This window comes from Castor canadensis, chromosome 11 (assembly GCF_047511655.1).
Source record: "Castor canadensis chromosome 11, mCasCan1.hap1v2, whole genome shotgun sequence".
In the NCBI taxonomy this organism is placed as follows: domain Eukaryota; kingdom Metazoa; phylum Chordata; class Mammalia; order Rodentia; family Castoridae; genus Castor; species Castor canadensis.
In genome coordinates this window covers 14726425-14735122 of record NC_133396.1, presented here as the reverse complement: position 1 = coordinate 14735122, position 8698 = coordinate 14726425, and the positions used below count along the sequence as shown (strand labels likewise).

Genomic DNA, 8698 nt, shown 5'->3' with positions numbered 1-8698 from the left:
TATAGGAGTGAGCCTCATTTTGACAAGAAAGATCAGGCCTCTACTCACATAAGACATGGAACAGGATCTCAGTGGTTTTGACCAATCATTGACTCTGCACCTTCAAAGAGGCTTCACAGGAGAAATTTAAGCCATCATATTTCTCTCTGGTTGTAAGTAGAAGCCAGGCAGACTCCCCAGGGGCAGAGAGGTTTGGAGTTCCCTAAAGCTGAAAAGTAGGGCTTTTATATTGACATTAATAAATTCCTTGAGCAGATCACAGTAACACCTGTCCCTGCCAGTAAACCTAAAAAGAAAGGAAAAAGAAAAGAAGCACATTTTTCAAAGCTGGCAGTCATGTCTGTACTCTTCCTGTGGGAGGTCTCCCTTGGGTAGGCAGATAGCTGGGGAAAGATACAGGATAGCACTACTGCTTCTGCAAAGGCTGATCAGAATGAACCACAAAGTGTTTTGAGGGGATTTGAGTTTTTCTTACAACAAGTGTTGTGTGCACACATTTATTTGGCTATGTACCTGTTGCAAGGACAGCAAGATGTCCTCTCATTTTACAGATTTCTTTTTTTTTTTTTTTTTTTTTTACAGATTTCTTCCTCACCTCAAACAAACTGTTCTAGAATGAAGTTCAAGCAGCCACAATTGCTCTGTAAGCAGGATGGCCTTAGGGTGAAGGCTGGATAGAACCACTGTCACAATGGGCGTCCCCAACCTGCCTGCGCTTACCAGAAAGAGCTAAAGGTTAATGCTCTCTTGAGAATGTATCTGACAAAGGTTAGCGGGAATATCTATGATTGACTCAACAACACATTACTTTGACACAGAGAATCCATATGGTTAACAGAAGAGGCAGGTCACTTACTATCAACATGTACTGGCTTCCTTGTTTTCTGTTCCATTGGACCTAGAAACACAGGACAGGACAGCTCCTGAACACCAGACTGCACAGCCCCAACAACAGCATTAGCCCACCCTGTGTCCCCCTTCCTAGAGAGGAAGAGGCTTAGCTCCTGGTCTCCCAGGAACACCTCTTTGGCCAGAAATACCCTAGCCACTTAACAGATCAGTTTTTACCATATCAACTTATAAAAACAAAGAGACCCAGATCTAGGGGCTCTGAGAGTATGCAGTCAAGAAATTTAGGAAAAGGAAAGAAAGAAGAGCCACAATAAATCACATGCCTTGTAGGACCCCACAATTTTGGAAGGAAGTAAGTAAATTACAGTACAGGAAGAGCTCAATCATAGTCACACCCTAAACCCTATGGGAGCTGTGTCCCAAAGACCAAGGCAAGATGGGTAAAATGAGTCCTGGGATTCCTTCCACACCCAGGCTCTGAATCACCAAAGATCCAGAATACCTTGATGGCTGAGCTACCACAAAAGTGTCCTCCATTTTATGAACTCAAGTCCAGTTCTGCATTGCAGGAGAAATTGCACCAGTCATTCTCCCTTTGGGCTCTGACACTAATGGCAACCTCAGCCCTTTGGGAGCCCACAACTAAGCTCACAAAGTTCTTTCTGTGCAGTTTTTGGTTGCCCTGGAGAAGGGTAAGGGTGAGGTTCACCAGGGGTGCCACATTGGGGGCACATGGCACTTCTCTATAGATACTTCATCCATGACCACCCATATAGGCTAATCTCCAGGATTAGCCTTTAAGAAAAAAAGGTAGGACTCTTTAAGAAAAAAAGGTAGGACTTGATGAGAGGCAACTACTTACTTCTCCAGAAAAAACAAATGGTACGAGACAGGAAGTCTGACAATCTGAATCATAGAAGGTGACTGCTCTTAAACATTTTGACTGGCAGTGTCAGCCCTTTGCTACCCTTGCCCTGGGTGGGATGAGTTAGCCTTCTGTTATTTACTTGGGCAGTACTGGGATTTGAACTCAGGGCTTCACACTTGTGAAGCAGGTAATCTACCACTTGAGCCACACCTCAGGCTCGAGTTAGCCTTCTGGCTCTTCTTCTGCCCGTCAAAGCCAAGAAATGTGGCCTTTGAGGAAAGGTCCCTTGCTTTGACTGTTGCTGCCATTCTGAAGAGCTTGTATTTCTTACCAGAGGTGCCTCAAAGGCATTAGCAGCTTTTGAGGGGACTCCTTACATTACACAAAAACTACACCCTCACTAACCAAGTTCTTCCCCCACAGAGATCCCACTTAGTCCATGGCCCTATCTTTGCCAATACAGATTGCCCTTTAAAGATCCTCTTCATCTGCCTGAACATCTCTAAGCCCACCCATTCTGCAGGAGGGCGGTTCAGGTGTCTCTTTCTCATAGGCTTCTCCAACTACTCTGGTTCAAAAAGACTCTCCTTTCTCCAACCCTTATGTATTCTAAGAACTTGGAGAAAATAAGACTTTTCTGACAATGCAGATGCTAGCATTATTAGCATCTTCTCTCTGTATTTGAGTATATTCTCCAGCAGAGATATCTGGACACCTGGTATAGTCTGATAATTATGTAGAACCCAAAAAAAAGCCTCTACCAAAAAGAAATAGAAGCAACTGGCTCCAGACTTCAGAAATCTTTATTGATGGTCCTAATTCTCTCCCTAAGAGAAATCCTTATCTAATTCTTTCTTAAATAAGACATATTCCTGTTTCCCCACTCTTCCCTTCCTCCACAGCCCTCCAACCCACTCCTGATACACAGTGATGTCAAGGCTGGAGTTCTCTGTGACATCCTCCAAGAAAAAACTCCTTCCACTGAGGCCCTTTACCCACCTAGGTTTTCTTTAAGAAAGGTCTTCTTTAAGAAGCTCTCGGTCCTACTAGATCCTGAATCTAGGCAGTTGACTTAGGGATTGTCTAAACTCCACCAGGGCCTGATTTGGTCAAACAGACACTTCATATAGCTCTTCTGAGGACTCTGGAATGGACCACATATGCCAAAAACTGGTGGAGACCACGAGACCAGACAAAATACAAAACCTGTTATATCTAGTTTGAGGTTAGAGAATAGGGAACATACACTGAGTGAAAAAGTTCAGAGAATTGGACAAGAAAAGATCTTTAATCAACAAATGAGAACCCTGAATCAACTAGTACTCCTTCTTCCCATCTTCTTTTTTGTGATATTGCTTCACCATGGAGTTCCCAAAAGCCAGGCCCAGGAAACCGTTCTTTTCCTAAGCTTTCAGAATTCTTGGAAGCTCCCCAGGACTGGCTGCTGAGGACCCTCATGGGGTTAGTAGACCCCTGAGCCAGAAGAGCTTTGTTGCTTACACCTCAAATTAGTATTTCTCTCAAATTATAGTTAAGGACTACTTTCACAAGAATCACCCAGAATGCTTGCAAAACTGCAGATTCAGCTTCAACCTAGACTGAGTGCTTACAGACTGATGAAGGTAGCACACAACAGAATGAGCTTCCTGGGAACCCTTCTGCACATCAAATTGTGAGACCCACTGACCTAAAGTAGGCTCACTTACTTCCCATGGAACTTTCCACCTCAGAGACTGTTTCATTTTTACTTTGATGCTAAAGCAATAGTTATTTTGGGGTACTTACAGGTTTAGTCTGTTTTGGTTTGGATCTTAAACGTCCCCCAGAGGCCCATATGCTAAAAACTTGGTTGCCAGTCTGTGCACTATTGGGAGGTGGGACATAGTGGAGGTCATTGGGAGCCTGGCCTTAAAGATATATTGGGGCTTCAGCCTCTCTTCTTTTGCTTCCTGGCTGCCATGAAGTAAGCAGCTCTGCTCCACCACAGGCTCCTGCCATGAGATTCTGCCTTACCACAAGCCCCAAAACAATGTGGCTAAGGGATCATGGACTGTAAGCCAAAATAAACCTTCTGTCCCAGAGACAGAAAACTAACCCAGTTAGGGAAATTATCTCAAGTGCAGTGAGAGAGAGAATTAGGTAGATTTTACACACCTTCCCTACAGGTCACCTTTAGCTAGCCCCTGTGCACCAGCCACTGTATCTACCAAATACCAGTCCTCTCTGGGAATGCACAACTTTTATAGCAATGTTAAGGGTTAAAGTTCCAGAATTCCTTTCTTGCCATTGGGAGAACTCCCATGTCACAACTGAGCTATGGGCCCCATCCTATCAAGATCTTATTGTAGTATGTCATGACACAAAGTACAACAAAGTAGTAAAAATATCTTTGAGAGGAAAAAGGACAGTCGTGGGACAGCAGGGAGCCAAGCAGAGAAGACATATTTCCTCGGGAGATTCTTACTGGAGTCGTCCCAATTACAATCCAGAGACACCTAAAGATTCTGTGTCCTTATCACCCAAGAAATAGGAAATCTCTCCCAAGGGTCCAGATGAATAAATACTGAAGTGTCACCTGATTTAGGACTTCCCATCCCCTTCCTCCACCCTTCTGTGTCTTTCCACATACTGGCTAATGATGCTTTTCCAAACAGCCTTACCTGGACAAGGCATCAAGGCCAGCAGGGCCCAAACATCAAACAAAAGCATTTCCATCTTTGGGAGAAAGAGCAAGACCTAGAGAAAAAGAAGAGATGGTAGTGCTAAAGAAAGTGACAAAAAAAAAAAAAAGGGACATAGAAAATCCATTTCTGATATAGGTAAGCCAGCCCCTTTCCTGAAACCTCAGATGGTCAGGAGAAATTGCAGCAAGAACGTCAACAGTGTGTGTTTACTAACTGAACTTCTCACATCTATTGATTTAAGTGTGGTTCATGCCCATAGGGGAAAGCTGGGGAAAACATGAGAAAGAATGACTGGAGTTTTGACTAGCAAGGTTTCCGTGGAAACTTACTATAGTTATCCTTTCACTAGTTTGCCTCTATTAGACTGAATCAATAGAAAGGTGCCAGCATGAAAATGTGAAAAACAGACTTCAGAGAGGTGAAATTTGACCATGTTTATCTGGCCCATCCAGTGGAAAGTAGCCTTGAGTCTAGAGAGCGTGAGCACAGGAGCCTTGTGTTCTGATGTTAAGGGGAAAATGGTTCATCAGGCCTTGCTCTTCAGGACCTCTGTGAAATATCCCTTAAGACAATTAATCTCTTTCTTTTCTTTTTGTTTTTTGGAGGTTTTTTTTTGACAGGGACTTATCATATAGCCCAGGCTGGCCTGGAACTTATGATCCTCCTGCCTCAGTCTCCCAAATGCTGGATTACAGGTGTGCACCACCAGGCCCTCCACCTTTTTCTAATTTGCCTCCACATTCACCAAGAAAACTTTGGATTACTGCTTTGGCTGACTTAAGTCTAAAGTGCTCACTTTTGTTTGCCACCAATCCATACCAAGTTGGTCCTTTCCTTTTTCCTTTTCTTTCTCCTTTCCCCTTTCCTTTCCTTTCTCCTTTTCTTTTTCCATTCCTTTCCTTTCTCCTTTCCTTTCCTCTCCTTCCTTCCTTCCTTCCCTTCCCTTCTTCTCTTCCCTTCCCATCCCTTCCATTCCCTTCCCTTTCCTTTCCTTCAAAACCCCATTCAGGCCCAGTGCCAGTGGCTCACACCTATAATCCTAGCTACCCATGAGGCAAAGATCAGGAGGATCACTGTTTGAGGCCAACCCCAGGCAAATGGAGGTACTGGATTTGAACACAGAACCTCATGCTTGCTAGTCAGGGTGCTCTACCATTTGAGTCACACCCCTAGGCCTTTGTGCTTTAGTTATTTTTAGGTAGGGTCTTGCTTTATGCCATGGCTGGCCTGGACCACGATTCTCTTGTTTATGCTTCCCTCACAGCTGGGTTGACAGGCATGCACCATCACGCACAGCCATTGGTTGAGATGGTGTCTTGTGAACTTTTAGCCTAGGTTGGTCTCAAACTGTAATCCTCCTGATCTCTGCCTCCCAAGTAGCTAGGATTATAGGCTTGAGCCACAGCACCCAGCTTTTGTTTTGCTTGATTTGTTGTTGTTGTTTGGCAGTACTGGGGTTTGAACACCTGCTCTCAAGGCAGATGTTTTACTGCCTGAGTCATACCTCCAGCCTCTGGCTTCTGTTTCGTTCTATATGGTGCTGGGGAGCAATCCCAGGTCCACTGAGCTACACTCTGAGCCAATGCTGCATAATTTTTTTAAAAAATCAGTCACATTAATTTGTACAACGTATAATCCAAATTAATTTTTGAGGTCTTTGAGGGTAAAATGTTTTCATAACACCTGCTTTGGGACCAAGTACACTACTGTTCTATATCTTACTTCAATGATTCCTTCTCAATCATATCTTACCTAATAATTTCCTACACTTAATAAGCATATGCTGTAGTCCAGGAACTGGACTGGATGTTTTATTTTTATTATCTTATACAAATCCTACGATTATTCCCAATTTTGCAGATGAGAAAATTGAGACTAGTAGAGGTAAACTAATTTACCTCACATCACACAATTAACATGAAGCCAGAATTTAAACCCAGGCATTTTGGCTACAGGCTAATGTGCTTAAGTCCTTCACTGCTTCCATGAATCTGTGCTTTGATGGAGCCATGGTGTCACGAACAACTTCCCAAAGGAAGAGTATTATAATACATTTCTTTGGCTTATTCTGTAGATTATAATAAACCATTTGAAAGTCTAGGCCCATGCTCCAGCCCTGGAGAGGGGCTGGCAGTAAGTGCAGCAGCAAACATTGATATGCTGTGGATTGCTATGACAGCATAGGGTACCCTGAACCTTGTATCCAAGTTTGGGATGCTCAACTTCCATTTATATACAGGTTTTATAAATATAAGCCACACTCCACTCTTTGCACTGTCTCTTTCCTGTGCCCGGGATTCGCTTGCTCCTCCCCTAACACTCTACCCAGTTCAATATATCTCTGCCATGAGGCCTTCCCTGACCACCCTCTGTTCAACTCTCAATCCATGCTACTGCTTTCTTTTCCAGTGACATACCATCACCCTGTAACACATTCAAGTTTACTTGTTAGGCCTGCAATTGTTACTGAGGAAAAACCTAAATAAAATCTGTACCTTCACTTGTTCTTAGTTGACTTAAAAAAAAATCTTTAATAGAGGTCACACGGCTGGTCAATACTTGTTAGTCTCCCACTGGCTTTGCTGTAGGTAACACCTCTGACATCCAGGTTAGGATGATGATGGTTGTCTGAGTTACTTTTCAAGGGCTTGAAGACTGCTTCTGCTGAAAACCCAGAGTCTTCAGTTATGACTGCAGATGTCTACAGGGTGACTGGAACAGAATGAAAAGATCTGACATCTCTGTTTTCACATTGTGTTCTTTTGTTGCCTTACCCTTTTGGTCAAATTTCTTTTCAGCTCTGCATGTAGACATGTTGATCATTTGAGAAAAATTTTGTCCAGAACTATAACTAGGGTTAACTTGACCTAGATTTTGCCTAGTCTCTCTTTCTCTTCCCCCTTCAATGCTGAAGACACCTACCAGCCACCAGACCATGAAAGAGGTAAAAAGAGGTGGCACTCAAGATCCTGGAAGATCCTGCCTGCTCCCAGAAAAGTCCTGAACATTCCTGTCTTTCATTGGCTTCTCTCCCTCATTATTCCTCTCCTATAATTCCACAACTCCCAGGAGTGGAGAAGCTGATTTGCAAGCGGAGCTCGAACTTCTCCGATCTTTGGCCGTGAAAGCTTTCTTTGTCTGTTTCTGTAGTCATTGGCCTTATCAGACAGCTGCAGAATTAGAAATTTTCTGGGTTACAGTCAGTGCCTCTCTCTCCCCACTGTACTAAGCACCACGCTGGATCCCAAGAGCCTAGAATGGTTATAGGCATTCAGCGACTGGGAATGAATGAACTAGATAAAGAATATACACATACTTGCGCAAGGGAGGGACTTTGTCCCCCGCCTGAATGTAGGACACAGGCCAGTTCTTGCTGGCAAGCAGCTATCTAGCTGCGAGAGGGGCGTGTACATACACAACTTGGCCATGAAGGCTTTTCAAGGTGCACAGTATTTAAAACATTAAAAAATACATGGAAAAAACACTTCAACGAGTGGTCTTCAGGGTTTCCAGCCCACTAAAAGTGTGAGTTTGGTGATGTTCCTCATGAGCCAGGCCTCTACAGATTTCACGAGGAAGCCTGGGTAGAAACCCGCATAAGCCCAAGCAAATAAGACCAAACTTCTCGCTGAGCCCAGGCTGTTCGCACCTCCCTCACCACACCGCTGCTCCTCGATGTGGCCACTCTGCGACCTCGCCGGCCCCACATACAAACCACACCACCCCCAGGTGGCGGCGCACTGTGGCACTCTGGGCAGGATTTTATGATCCGCCTAGAAACTCATGACGTCCACTCAAGATCTCAGCACGGTTGGCTGAGACAAGTGGGCAGGAAGCTTACACGACAGGAAGGGGTGCCCAGGGAAGACAAGGGGAGCCTGTATCCTGAGTGGGAGAGAGCTCGTATTTGAGTCAAGACAATCACTAAATCAAACAAATTGAAAACAAAAGTAAAATGGGTATTGCAGTAGAGAATGGCTATATAAAGAAAACAAGAGGCTGTTCTCCCCCTGTGCCTTGTCTTGTGGTTCTGCCTGGTCACGTGAGACGTCCCGCGGGGCCCGGAGCTGCGCGCGCAGCCAGAGCACTGCCGTGGATGGTGGGTCTTACTGGAGTTTATTTAGGTTTCCAGTTCTTGCTCCCTCAACGTCTCCCCGGGGCCAGTGTCAGCTGTTCCGGGGTGGTGGAGGGGCGCTGGGAGGTGGGTTCGTCCTGGCTTTGTCAGTGTTGGAAAAGTCTTTTTTTCGCCCCTGCCCCGTTTGTGTACCAGCTCTCCACATGCAGATAACACGCT

The 8698-nt window shown here is 44.6% G+C and overlaps 1 pseudogene; it reads right to left on the bottom strand.

Moving 5' to 3' along the window:
- Positions 1–848: 848 nt before the first annotated feature.
- On the bottom strand, positions 849–1614 carry LOC109700530 (intercellular adhesion molecule 5-like; annotated as a pseudogene).
- Positions 1615–8698: the final 7084 nt, after the last annotated feature.